Genomic DNA, 6,652 nt, shown 5'->3' with positions numbered 1-6,652 from the left:
CAGGTGAGGAAACACCACCCAGGAAGAGCCCTCCCCACTTTCCCATGTGAACAACTCCCTAATAGGTAGATGAGCGCAGGGATAAAAACAGGAGTTGGTGACAGGTGCGTGGAGGGTTAAGATTAAAACAGCCCACACCGAAGAGCCCATAAAACCCCCTAGATTTAAATGCCAAATGGCAACTTTCTTGAATCCCCTCCCTCTTCGGGAGCTTTGTACTATTGTTCAATACTTTGCTTTGCTGCCGACCACTTCCTCTGGTCTACCTCTTCGTTCTTTGAAGAGTGTGACCAAGAACTGGAAGCAGTAAATGAAAAGAAATCCTTCAACAATCTTGCAACAGTTTTTTTATTAATCAGCAAAGGAAAATTGTAACATAATTTTAAATGTTTGCAAATTAGGTCACAAAATGGACACAAAATGTTTGCAATATGACTATTAATTACATCTATTCACATAGCGAAAGTCAGTCATCAAATCTCACATTAATACAAACAAGATCATATCATGATTGAAAGTAGTTCAAATCAAATAACCATAAGCTGTATTGGTGGATCTTTTAATATTTAACATTTTAACATTATCTGATACTAACTTCCTTACCTAATGGATTCTACCAACTAAAGTTTAAAAAATTGTTAAAAAATGACTAAAAATCTGCAAAGGAATAGGGTTTCAGAATATTTGGTGAGAAGAAATGAAACAAAATAACAGGAAAGTATCAATTAGTATACATGTAAAATTCTCCCATTTTAATCATGATTTTGATACTGACATCATGATTTTGATACTGACTGCATGATTCTGCAAAAGTTGATCTGCTGGGCACTACATATAAAGCTTGAGACCAAACTCTTGTAACCATTCTCTTCTAGATGTGGTTTACATAAGGTTAGTCAAACTTAACCCACTTTCACATATATCCCCAAAGATCTCATCTGTGCCAGAGATAACACAGATCTGGAGTAAGAACATTTGGAGTTGGTTACTACTATTTACCAAGTACTTTCCCATCCTATTTCTATTTTTCCTCAAAATTTTATATTTCAGACATACATATAACCTAAGCTTTTCTTTCCTAATATCAAGTGGATTATTTTGTACAAGAGAAAGTTTTTAACAATAAATCTTCCTAATTTTACAATTCAGTTTCAAGAAAAACCTTCATTTTTATAGTCTGTTTTTAACTGATTAAAGAGGAACCAACAATCCTATCTTTTTTTTTTTAACAATCCTATCTTATTATCAAATATGATATCTAAGAAAGTCTCTTATTTTGGTTATGTTTTAACAATTAGTGTTTAGGCTACTCTCACAGATGATTAACTATTGACATTACTTTTACAAATGTGAAACAAATTATTTTTTTAGGGGAAGGGAAATGAGAAGGAGAGAAGCAAATGGGAGAATAGGCACAAGATGATAGATAAGGTGCATACTTTTGTGCATTCAATACATAATTTTGGTCCAACTTTTTCACAACGTAATGACTATTCTCTTGTATTTCTTACTATGCCTATAATAAAAGTCAGTGTTAAACCTCTAAATCAAGGCAAATTCAATCATACATTTACTTTCATGTTCCATAAATATATGTTTCATGTTCCATAAATATATGTTATAATATATGTTAATTATAAAGTCTCTATACTATATTTGCATATTTTATGGACTAATACAATGCACAAACACATAGAAGTTTTCTATTATGCTCTTAATTTTGCCTAGATTTGACATTATCTTCAAAACTGTTTAATTGAGCCACAAACAAAAGTGCTATAACATTTGGAATTGATACAAGTTAAAAAAAAATTATCAGCAATTCCATAAAAGAGAAAGGAGATGAATCCCTAACTTTGTTTTTTTCTTGTGTGTCAGTTGTTTGAAAAACACTTGAAGATGACATGAAGTTTTCTATATATTGTCCATGAACTTGATTTTCTGAGTTTAACTTCAGATTTTCTGCCTTAACTGCATCCACTACTCTTGCAGAAAGCATTTTAGGTGTACATTGGAGTTCCAACACTTGATTGAAAAATTGTGTTGTTGTTTTTTCTCTCTAGTTCCAACTGCTTTATAGCACCAATTACATCCATGTCAGCATTCATCACCTTGGTTTACAAACATCTCCAAAATCCTTTGGAGACATCAGGAGGGAAAAGAACCAAGAGGACACCTTAGGCCCTGATCCATGGACCAACTTGAAAACAAGAATTTTGACTGGTTCACTGCTATAATTCCAGCTCCTGGAACTGTGTTGGAGTAAGTGCACAGGAAAAAAAAGAAAGAAAGAAGTTTTCATCTCTCTTGTGTTAGACTGCAGCAGACCAGCATAGGACTGAGGCACACTAGACTCTACTAAACTGCCAGTAGCCAAAGATAAGTATACTACTCATTTTAGTTTTAGAGTAGGAACAACAAAAATGGAGTAGCAGAGAGCAGATTAGGGAGGTGATGATATGGAAACACAAGGATGTTTCACATCTTTAGCCATCATAAGCAATGCAAATGACATCTCAAGATTTGGAGAACTGATTAGATGAGTGGGGAGGGCAGGGAGGACTTTTTCAAACCTGAGCTAATAACTTAGTGCTAATATATACTATTTTCTGTTAATTAAATGTGTGTGTGTGTGTGTGTGTATCTACACACACACACACACACACACACACACTTCTGGGCAAGAGCCTTTATAAGATTCAGGTTAAGGGAGAAAAGAACATTGCCCCATCCCACATATTAGATAAAAATCCAGATACTCCCATCACCAAAATGATTTCATTGTAAGAGTTAGAATCTCACCTCTTTGTGACAATAATTACCAGTAGGGGTGGGATGGATATTGTATGTGTCACGACATTTATTTTATTTGTTATCACCCTTGTTATGGGCCGAACTGTGTCAATTTTCCTTCCAAAAATTGTATGTTGGAGTCTAAACTCCCCACTACCTCAGAATGTGACTATATTTAGAGTCTTTAAAGAAGTAATTAAAGTTAAAATGAGTTCATTGGGGTGGGCCCTACTCCCTTATGATTGGTGTTTTGTAAGAAGGGGAGATTAAGACACCAACACATGCAGTAGAAAGACCATGCGGACAAAGAGAGGAAGGCAGCCATCTATAGACCAAGGAAAGAGATGTTTGAAGAAGTATTCTAAGACTATATGCTGGCATTTTGCTCTCAGACTCCTAGCCTCCAGAAGTGTGAGAAAATAAATGTCTGTTGTTTGAGTCATCAAGTCTCTCATATTTTGTTATGGAAACACTAGAAAACTAACATACCCTCCATTTTAAAATGTTTTAATTTAAATTTAAGAACTTAGCAAAGTATATATAATGTCCTAAAAGTCTATTTGTTGACTTACTGAATGAGGAAGGAAGAAATAGTCAAAGTTAGAGTAGATATCAGCAACTATTAACAACTGAAATGAACAGATTTGGAAGATATTCACTGGTGATATATCCTCTTGGGAGAAAAAGTGTGATGATGAAGACACTGGTTCCCCAGGAAAACTCCACATATTTTCCACTTCGCATAAACTGATGCTGGACAGTACATCATTTGTATATACTAATAAAAGGGGAGACAATATATCTGAACCTGGGGGGGGGGGGAGTACATTTCAAGAGAGGTGGTAAGTAGTTGAGATTTTAAAAGGTAGAAAAAGACATCAAAAAATAAAATTGTTGGAGGGAGCAGATCATGAAAATGACAATGAGAGGAAAAATAATCTATGAAAGTGATAGAAAAATGAGTCTAAAATGTAAAGTAGAGGCAGAAGAGCAAAGAAAAAGAATTATTATCACCATAGCTCCAAGGTGAGGGTGCTGTAATTTTTCAAGGACCCGCAGATACGTCTAAGGTTCTAACATAAAATGTATTGGATCTAAAAATGAAAGCTGCAAAATAAAATTTGAAAATATATAAAAGTTTACAAATTATAATACTATGTTCTCTAACTCATTGTATCCTACACATATATAACAGTTGTATATCAACTTTATATTATTTGGAAAAAGGAAACTTTTCAACATGTTGATATAATGCATGCAGTGAATCTGTTATAAGAACATTATGGACCTTTAAAAGTCTTAAAATTGTCCCAGGGAAAGACGATAATGCAATGTAGAAAGAGAAGGAGGGTATGATAGGGACAAAATAGTTTTATCTGGGTTATAAACTCATGAATTCTCTAGCAAACTCTATGGGTACACTAGACAGTTGTTCCTAGAAGAGCTAATAATCAGTGCTAAGAACTCAGACATCAGGTAAGTATCTTATTTTTTGGCATTACGGGTGCCAAAATATAACCCCAAAATATATTCTTGCATCAGCAATTTGCTGATTTAAAAGAGCACAGGGTTACATCTAAATAATGACAAACACTAATTTAATGAACTCTGAAAAATCTGCTAACAAAGGAGAAAACATTCACCAGTTGCTGGGCATTATGAAGAAAGAACTATTTTATTTTTTCAAGAGATTGAATCATCACTTCCTGTAGGAATGACCTAATAAAACACATTGCATTGCTCATATCAACATGAATCCATTATTCAATAAAACAAGGCCAGATCTGACCATTAAAAAATAGTTTTTCCAGGGAATGAAGATAAGCTGTTGTTTGGTATCTTCAGAGAAATTTATATGTCTCTTCAAATACAATAAAAGACCATTGATTAACACTTAATTAAAAAGATAAAGCAACCCAGTGTAATTTCACACTTGAAAGGAGAATTATGACAACTCAATTTAATGCCAAAATATAGAACTTTATGTTTAATAGGATAGTGTAGGAATTTTAGGGAGAGTATAACTAATAATAAAAATCAGTATGTTTATCATATTAATAGGGCATAGTAAATTTTTACAGCACTCTGCCAACATGTGAACCCTGAAAATAAATTCAACCAGAACATTAAAAAAACTAAGTTTCAGTTCTAAGAAAAGGGAAATCAATTGTTTAAACCATGAAAACTAAAACCATATCTTACTTAAATTTTTCATTATTAAAAATTCTAACACCTATAAGTACCTACTTTCTAATGTGCATTTAGGTATATTTCTTATACAGGAGGACTAAGTAAATAGGGTATCCTAAGTCCTTCACACAATTTGTTCAGATTATGAGTTTTGCAGTTGTGGAGTATAATTATTAAACACGTACCTTATCTCCTCCTTGAAACTGAAACTATCATTTGGTACAAATCTATTACTAAACATTGAGTTGATATACTTTAAGTGCAAGTATTACTGCATTCCACCAACATAAAAGAGATTAACCAGGATGCTCTGATTCACAGATTAATATTTCTGAAATAAGATAATATGGGAAATAAACCTTCACTGTTAATGTGGACAATACTGTCAAGAGGTAACAATGGCCCATCACACATAATTATATTTTTGAGCTTTGGGTTTTTGAGAGTGAATTTTTAAAAGAATAAAGGTAATCAATACATACGTGTCAAGCCTTAAGCTCATCCCATTTCAGCAAGCATATTTGACCCTTGAACAATAGGAGATAGGAGATGCCTATCCCCCCTCCTCTCGCAGTTGAAAGATCCAAGCATAATTTTTGATTCCCCCAAAACTTAACTACTATTAGCCTACTGTTGACCAGAAGCCTAACCAATAAAGAATCAATTGACACTTACTTTGATATATATTATAGACTATATTCTTCTAATAAAGCTAGAGAAAAAAAAATGTTAAGAAAACCATAAGAGAAAATATGTTCACAATATCATTTGATTTATATAAAAAAATCCATGTATTTGTGAACCTGTGCAGCTCAAGTCCAATTCATCAACTGTATACATGCTGACATTCATCTTTTTATGTGTATTCCAATATTATAGTGAACATACTAGGCTAGATATTAAAATGCAAGGTTGTAATCCAAGCTCTATATTTATTAGTTCTAGAACTAAAAAGAACTATAGAGGACCCTAGGTCTTGAGATCTAAAATTTCTTCAATCTGTAAAATGGGTATAATCGTACCTACCCTGATTATCTTACAAGAAAAGAGGAGAGGTATAATTGTAACATAACAATTGTAAATGTTAGAAGTAAAAACTCAGTCAAATACTAACCAGGTACTCCTAATGACTTGGGCAAATCACTTACCTCTCTTTGGACCTCAGTTATAACAACAGTAATAGTATCAGAGATATGTATAGCACTAATTCCACATGCCAAGCAGTGTTGTATGTGTTCCAAATAAATTAATCCACTAAATCCTCCAAATGCATGTAAAAGCTATATCCTTATTGACTAGTGGATTTCCAGATACAGAGTAAGTGGTCTGTTGAATGAAAGGTGGATAAATAAATAAATAAAATGAAAAAATGATTTGAAATGTAATATTTTGGCATCCCTCCTATGTAAGAAAAAAATAGTACATTTTCTTAACCTATAAGAAAGGGAAAAGGGAGGAAAAAGTAAAATCTCCATATGTTGAATGAATGTGAAATGATATGTTATGTTTCTAATTTTCTTTAAAAGAATGAATTAAGAACAAAAGTATGTGAAAAAGAAATAGGAAAAAAAAAAAAGTCTACTGATAAATATGCGGAACAGTCCATGCTGTTAGAATTTGCTATTAAACTTCACCTAAAAAATAAAACAAAGCTTTATATATGCTTGTA

The 6,652-nt window shown here is 32.9% G+C and overlaps 1 pseudogene; it reads right to left on the bottom strand.

Moving 5' to 3' along the window:
- Positions 1-693: 693 nt before the first annotated feature.
- LOC118352538 (short coiled-coil protein B-like) lies at positions 694-2,669 on the bottom strand (annotated as a pseudogene).
- Positions 2,670-6,652: the final 3,983 nt, after the last annotated feature.

The sequence above is a fragment of the Canis lupus genome, chromosome 1 (genome assembly GCF_003254725.2).
Source record: "Canis lupus dingo isolate Sandy chromosome 1, ASM325472v2, whole genome shotgun sequence".
Taxonomy (NCBI): domain Eukaryota; kingdom Metazoa; phylum Chordata; class Mammalia; order Carnivora; family Canidae; genus Canis; species Canis lupus.
The sequence above is the reverse complement of the archived record's forward strand: the minus strand, read 5'-3'. Positions and strand labels throughout refer to the sequence as shown.